Raw genomic sequence first — 7547 nt, forward strand, 5'->3', positions numbered from 1 at the left:
TGGGGACTGCCCCACCCCCAGTCCTAGCTTCTGCCTGCCGCCCCAGCCACCCACACAGTCTGTGGACTCAGAGAGCACCTTGGACAGAGACCAGACTTTTTTTTTTTTTTTTAAATGCTTTCATCCTCTGTGAAGCATCCACAGGGAGCTGTCTGTCCGCCGCGCCTTTCTGTGTGATTCCAGACACTTTCCGTTCTTCCATCCATCCCAGTACCTTCTGAGCACCGAGCAGGGGCCTCAGGTCCAGTGTTCACCACATGTGCACTTTGAATGTTCAGACATTTCCTTCTCTCTCTAGCTCCTTGAGCGGTCCCTGCCTCTTACTCCGATGCAGGCCACCTTTCTCCGGGAAGTCCTCTGACTAAGGACCAGGTCTCTACTCTAGCTCTGGGGAATCTAAGGAAGAGAGAGATTACTCTCTCCAGATCTCTTCTGTATTTCCTGAAGTTTGAAAGCTACTTGTATATACAGCTCTACACACCTCGGTTTGTTTACCTGCAAAGTCAGGGGAAAGTTGGGGAAACATCTATAAAATCAGGGCTGGGTGGCTCTGGGCTCGATGTCTACCCTTCCCACCCCAACACTGACAACTTTCACCAAAACTCAGGCTGTTCCTCATCTGCCCCTTTCCCACGGGACCCTGGCCATGTCCCTTTTCTCCTTTAGACCTGAAGTTGCAAAAAAGAAAGAACATCCTACCTCCCAGTTCTAGTTCAGCTTGGGGTTCTGAGCTCTGGGGCTTATATATGGACTCGGGGAAGCCATGCTTACTCCAGTCTTCCTCCAGCCAAGGCTGGAGCCTGAAGAAAAGCCAGGAAGGGACAGAGACTTCCGGGGTGGGGAGGAGGGTGTGGAGGGAGGAGGAGCTGTCCTAGCTGGAGTGTGAGAGACGAGTTAACAGCTCAATTGTTATTTCAATTACACGGATTATTTGAAAACAATGTTATGAGTTTCATCACTGACAACCCCGGGAAATGGCTGCTATGGCAACCGGGAAAAAGAATGGCGCTGGCCAACCAATCCCAAGTTCTGCCTGCAGTCCCAGTTTGTTCAAACTCTCCTCGGTGGCCCCTCCCATCTTCCACTTGGGGAAAGACTCGGGAGAAAGGAAGGAAGAAGCAAAGAGCAGGCCGAAGGACTCTGTCGAGGGAGAAACTGAGGCACGGAGAAGAGAGGATAAGATCGCCCCTGAGGAGAACTGGGAGATGTTCACTGGGTAAGAATACTTGCTATGCAAGCATAAAGACCAGAGTTTGAATCTTTAGCTCCTCTGTGAAAAGCCAGGCATGGCCACCAGGTCCCGTACCCGCAACACTGGGGGAGGAGGGGGATAGAGACAGGGGCTCCCAGAGGCTCTGCAGACTGGACAGCTAGGCCAGTCGAAGTTCCTGGTTCAACGACAGAGCCTGTCTCGAGGCAGTAAGGTGGAAGTCAGTGGAAGATACCCAGTGTCTGATTTGGCTTCTACATATATGCACACATGGGTGCACACACCTGCATCCTCGCATGCTTGCAAAACACACATATATACATTGACTCACTAGAATCCCTCTGGACAAGGACGTTGGCTCACTGTACAGCAGAGTGAACAGGGTCCTAGGCACCCTCTGATTGACAAGGGGGCTCCCAGGACACCGCTGCTATCCCTGTTCACTGCTAGGAAAGTTCCCCAGGCCCCACTCTGACACACAAGCCACCTCATCTCTCACTGAGTCTCCACTAGGCCAGAGGAGGGGCAGGTGGAGTTTGCAAGGTTCCTGGGGCCCCTGGACACCTTGGGGCTCTTTCTTGCTTCTCTTTCAGAGCCACATGGGCAGATATCTTCCCCGGCCCAGCCCTTATAGACAGATACCTGCAGGCTCTAACACAGAGCTCTTGGTTTTAGAACTACCTTTGCTTTCCGGTCAGAAAGTGCCCACTTGCTGCCTGATATGCAGAACCATGCTAAGCACTGTTCAAAGACCACACCTGGCATGGTGATTAGAGACTGTGATTATTACTGTCCTCTTACAGATGGGGAAACTGAGGCAGCTGTGTGACTTGTAAGGACCTGGCAGTCAGGAGGCCCAAGTTACTCCAGAACTCCTGCTCCAGACTGTTCTCTTAATTCCCCCTGGACAGAAAAATGCCTGGTGTGGGGCGGCCTCGGTGGCCAGATGGCTTTTTAAACTGAACTTCCAGCCTCACCTTCCTTTCAGGCCACCTTCCGCCAGCTCTCTAGCTCCTGCCTTGAAACTCAAGTACCTGTCTCCATAGTTGCTCAGCAGGGGAGACCTGGACAGATGTGAGCACAGCAGGGCTTCAGGAAGGGAGCTGAGATAACCGCGGGGCTGGGGCTTTGCTGCCAAGAGCTCTCTTCCCTTCTGGAAGGCAGGAATCATCGCAGTGGCGTCCTCACTAAGGCGGTGCCCAGTGAGAGACAGACACTAGTATCCATCACCTCATTCAGCAACCCCATTGTACAGATGAGGAAACTGAGGCTCGGGGACTCAAAGAGATTATCCCCAATGTTAGCCAGTCAATATGTCACTTGTCTAGAGAGATGATCCAGGTACCATCAGGACAAAAAGAGCAGAAAGGACACTCAGATGGAGCAACTGGAAGGGTTCGGCAAAGCTGATAGATAGGAGGCAACCTTGTCGCAATGCTAGCTCCGCAGGTGTGTCTGGCTCAGTGGGTGAAAAACTACGTCCGGTGACAAAATGGGGCCTTGAGTGTCAAGCAAAGGGTCTGGAGCTGACAGATAGCTATTGCTCCTGTCCTACCTCTGATCCTCCCTTCCTCCTGTCCTCTCTCCTATCCTCCCTCTCCCCTCCCTCTTTCCCATCCTCCCTCCCTTCCTTTCTCTCCCTTCCCTGTGCCTCCTCCCACGTTCCCTTCCTCCTGTGCTCCCTCTTTCCTATGCGCCCTCCTCCCTTTCTGCTTTGGTGCTCCCTCCCTCCCTCCCTCCTGTGCTCCCTCCCTCAGCAGCCTCCCTCTTGTGCAGTAGAGCAATTTCCCAAAACATTTTCTCTAATTTGTGATTGTTTTCCTAACCCAGAAACAGCAAGTCTCGGATTCTCTAGCCTGTGAGCCAAGCCCAGTGGAGCTGCCAGCACGGCTGGTACCCGTAGCTATCAGCCCAGCCTGCTTGCTAACCTGAAAGTTCCCCTGTTGTCCCAGCATGGAGGTGGTGGGCAGGTGGTGAGAGGGTCTCCTGGGCCCATGTCCAGAGGCCTTTTCCAAGGCCTGCAGAGTGGATGAAGAGGCCCTGGAGTGGTGGCAGAGCTGGCACCTCTACTGGCTGGCCGCCACACATGGCAGACATCTAGCATTACCGTTTAGGGAGGAAGGGAGGGTGTCACCAGGCTCCAGAAAGGGTCTGGACCGAGCTGGGGGATAAGAGTCTGGTGGGGCGTAGGCAGACTCAGAATTCACAAGGACAGGGGTGGTGCAGAAATTTCCTGTTGGAAATTCAGGCGGGAAGGGAACGTGGCAAGCGCTGAGCAGAGTGGCCAGGTATTTATTAGGGCAAGAGGGACAGTGTGGTGATCCAGGGCCTGTGGTAACAGAGGCTCTGTGACAGGATTTGTGGCTAGGTAGGGGCTGACACACTTGTAAAGTAAAGCTTAGGTTCTGTTAGGGACAGTTTTGAGGGAGGGAGGTCTATGCCCAGACAGAAAAGCATTCTCCAGAAAAAAAAAAAAAAACAGATACTCAGTTGGAAGCTGAGGTCTGTGAGAACAGAAGCTTATGAGGAGACAGGAAAGGACATCGGCTCCACAGGAAGGAGGCAAGGGCTCTCTTGAGTGAGGGACACTTGGGGACAGATGTTGGCTGTGGTAGCATGTGGCCGAGGGTGAAGCCCTTGTCTGCTCTACAGGCAACTCCTCCACCCTGCACCTTGATCACCCCACACAGGTCCTGGCCAGAGTCCTCCACTACCCCTCCACAAATGTGCCCGTCTGTAACCCTCTTTGTTCAGTCACCCCTACAGATCTGAGTAACGCCCCAGAGCCGAACACAGACAGATAGTGTTGTGATCAATACGGCAGTCTTGATCCCTCCAGCCAGCTAGCCTTGATCCCTCCAGCTTCAAATGCAGCCAGTTTCCTCTGCCCCATCTTGGGGACCATCCCTCCCTTCCCAACCGCTTGAAGTAAGCCACTTACTGTGCGTTTATGGAGCACCTACTGGGTGCCTCTTACTGGGGCAGGTAGAGCCCCAACAGGAAGAGATATCAGATGTGGAATCAGACAGATACCAGCTATGGCTTCAAGGAGGTATTGCCAGCTTAGGCAGATGTGTATGCAAGAGTGTGCGTGTGCGTACACACACTCACAGAATCCAAAGAAAACAAACAGCGGATCTGTGCAGTATTAGCAGCTAACAGTCTAGGAACACAGCTCATCTCTGCCACAGTCATCTAGGCCACAGGCATCCGAGCCCTTCACAGTCAGGAGGACATAGAGCTCCTTAAGGAGTCCACTCATTTTCACTATCTCCCAATTCCCGTCTCCATCAGCAGGCGCCTCCAGATGTTTGCATCAAGATTTCACCTCTGCCCGGCACTTAGTAGGCAGAAAAGAAATGCTCTGGGAGTGGACGGGTGAGCTGGTGAGTTCACTGGTGGGAGGGTGCAGACAGGTGAGCACTGAGAAGATGCAAAGCAAGGCCGTTGGATGTGGGTGGGTGGTGGGTGTGGGTGGGTGGTGGGTGTGGGTGGGTGGGTGCACAGCGAGTGAGTGGCTGGCCAGCACTTGGCGGTTAGGTGGGCAGAGGTAGCAGGCGGGCAGTGGGCACCCCGACATTTGAATAGAGGTGGGTGTGTGATGGGCTGGAAAATGACCAAGGACGGATGGCATTAGGTGGGGTGCTGGGTGGCTGAAAAATGTCAGCAAACTCTCAGCTTTTCTGGGAGTCTCTCAAGCATAGACTCCCGTGATTTGATTAATGGGCCCTAGTTCACACACACACACACACACACACACACACACACACACCCTTCTATACTCAGGCATGTGTGTTGTTAGATCTCTCTCTCTTTTCTCCACAGGGTCTCCTTCAGCCAAGCTGTGCTGGGTCCAGGTAGCCACCTGGAGCTTCTCTCTCTGCCCCTATTCTCCATGACCTCACGTAGTCCCCCTCATCCTCTCTCAGATGATTCCAGTGCCCTGTTTCCTGTATCCTCTTTCCTTTAAGTCCATCCTAAAATCCAGCCAGCTACCTGCAGTAGCTCCCCATCACCGGCACTCCTGGGCCTGGAGCATTGTCCCATGCTGAGGGGCCTTCCTCCCGCTCCTCACCCTCTCCTTCCCTTCACACCCTCCATGCTCTGGTCAGCCTGGCCCCATCACCGGCACTCCTAGGCCTGAAGCATTGTCCCATGCTGAGGGGCCTTCCTCAGCTCCTCACCCTCTCCTTCCCTTCACACCCTCCATGCTCTGGTCAGCCTGGCCACTAGCCATCAAGATGCTTCCACTTTACTGAGCCCGCTCTCCTGAAAGCCACTCCAAACACAGCAGGGCCATGACTCAGTCCACAGCTCCAGGGCCATCCCTACGACCTATGCCCAGTGAGCCACTTTATTGAGATGGGCTTATGACACACAGTGTGTGTGTGTGTGTGTGTGTGTGTGTGTGTGTGTGTGTAACAAGTGTAAGTAGTACAGTATCAGTGTTCAAGGCTTCTAGAGCCTTCCCTATGGGTGAATGCTCCGATCTTCCCCCACAGACCTCAGAGGTCAGGGCAGAAGCCCAAAGACTGGTGACATATCTCAGGTCCCTCTGCTGGTAAGTGGCAGTCTGGCTCCGGTGCGGTGCCCTCAACCAGGACCCTGTAATTGATTATACAGTGTCCTGGACGTGAGACAGGCTCTTCCTCCCCTGGACCCCTTTTGCCGTGCAGAGGTGTCCCCTCTGCCCGCTGTTTTATCTTCCTGCGTCCCCTTTTGCTGTGCAGTGGTGTCCTCTTTGCCCGCTGTTTTCCTTCCTGCGTCCCGTCCCCTTTTGCTTACTTTTGCTCTGAAACAAGGTCTCACATGGTCCAGGCTGGCTTCCAACTCACTATGTAGCCAAGGATGACCTTGAACCTCTGATGCTTCTGCCTCCACCTCCGGAGTGCTGAGATGGCAGGTTTGCACCACACCTCTAGCTCTGATCTCTGTGGTGCTGGGGATCAAATCTGGGGCTGCACAGATGCAGGACAAGCACTCTTCCACAGAAGCCACATCCCTAGTCCCACCCTTCAAGCTCATTGAGAAGGTCCTGTGAATAAACAGACATGACACTGGACCCTTTTTTTTCTGGGGAGAGTTTCTCTCCAAACATTTGATTGGTCCCTACGGCTTTCTAGCTGCTTGTGTGGCAGAAGGCACAGGCCGGGGAGCTCCTGGGCCTCAGCTATACCTCCCCTCACATTCTTCTGTCAGCTCATGGTCTCTGCAGGCTCCACCCTGAGGCCGCAGTCCTCTCTCTGGACACCTGCATCTGCCCAGCTCGTCACCTGTCAATCATCTTGTCTGTCTGCTGACCTGAATCCACCTGCCTCTGCTTACTATCCATCAGCCTACCTCAGACTGTCCACCTCATGTCCCTGTCTGTCTAGTGTTTGTCACTCTGCCCATCAAACACATGGTCCACCTCCCAACCCTGGTCTCTTATTCTTCCAACAGTCCAGTGACAGCAAAGGTGGGGGGAGGCCTTTGTGGTTAGCACTCCCTGAGCTGGCTGCTTCTTAACATCACAGCTTGCCTTTCCGGAGCCCAAACGGTCCCCTAGCTCCCAGCACCTTCCTCATTCCCCAGAGGCCCTAGCCTTGCTGGGTCTAAAGGTTTCTACTTAAAGGAATCAGGTCAGAGCCATATACCTCCTCTTGCCAAAAATGTCCAAGCAGTCCCCAAGGAAATCACTGGACACTAGCGTGAAGATGTGTGTACAAGGATGCTCATGGCAGAATTGTTTGTAATAGCAAAGTGTTGGAAGCAACCCAAGTGTCCAACCGCGGGGGCTGGCCGCGTGAATTATGGACAGCCACACAATGGCGGGCTGGGTAGCTATTAAAAAATGGTGATGCGGATGTCTATTCGTCGAAATGGCAAGACGCTCACAGTGCACTACCCAGCAACAAGGCAGGCTACGGAGGCTCCTGGGCAAAGCATTTTTATTTTTATTTTTATTTTAAATCTATGTCAACATGAACATGTATTGAAATGGTGGCCAAGGGCCAGTGGGATCATGGCTAATTAAAAACACTTTTCGTGGCTAAGAAGACACACAGATGTATGTGTGCGCATTTACATCCACATGAGTATACTCTTCCTAGGAGCTCAGCCACATGGTCTGCCCTGTGCATCTCCTCCTTCCTCTCAGGCTCTCAGGAGGCACAGTAACTAAAGGGATTTCCTAGATGAGGGGACAGAGGGTCCTATAGATGCAGCGGTGGGGCTTAACTGTAAGCTCAGCTCCCTTGGGCTCCAGGGTCAGTATTCTTACTCAGCAACTTATTGTTTCTCATTTCGTTTATCCGAGACTCATCTATTTAAATATATATATGTATATATATATATA

General features: G+C 52.9%; 1 protein-coding gene and 1 long non-coding RNA gene across 2 annotated transcripts in view; one reads left to right on the top strand and one right to left on the bottom strand.

The window, feature by feature from the left end:
• The window catches only part of Cdh22 (cadherin 22), a 125255-nt gene that overhangs the window by 111301 nt on the left and 6407 nt on the right, over positions 1-7547 (bottom strand). The window lies entirely within an intron of this gene.
• LOC116091388 lies at positions 1096-5541 on the top strand. The gene is made up of 3 exons (XR_004119020.1): positions 1096-1216; positions 4505-4596; positions 5036-5541. It is a non-coding gene; the product is annotated as an uncharacterized LOC116091388 (long non-coding RNA).

Source organism: Mastomys coucha, unplaced genomic scaffold (genome assembly GCF_008632895.1).
Source record: "Mastomys coucha isolate ucsf_1 unplaced genomic scaffold, UCSF_Mcou_1 pScaffold15, whole genome shotgun sequence".
NCBI classification, from domain to species: domain Eukaryota; kingdom Metazoa; phylum Chordata; class Mammalia; order Rodentia; family Muridae; genus Mastomys; species Mastomys coucha.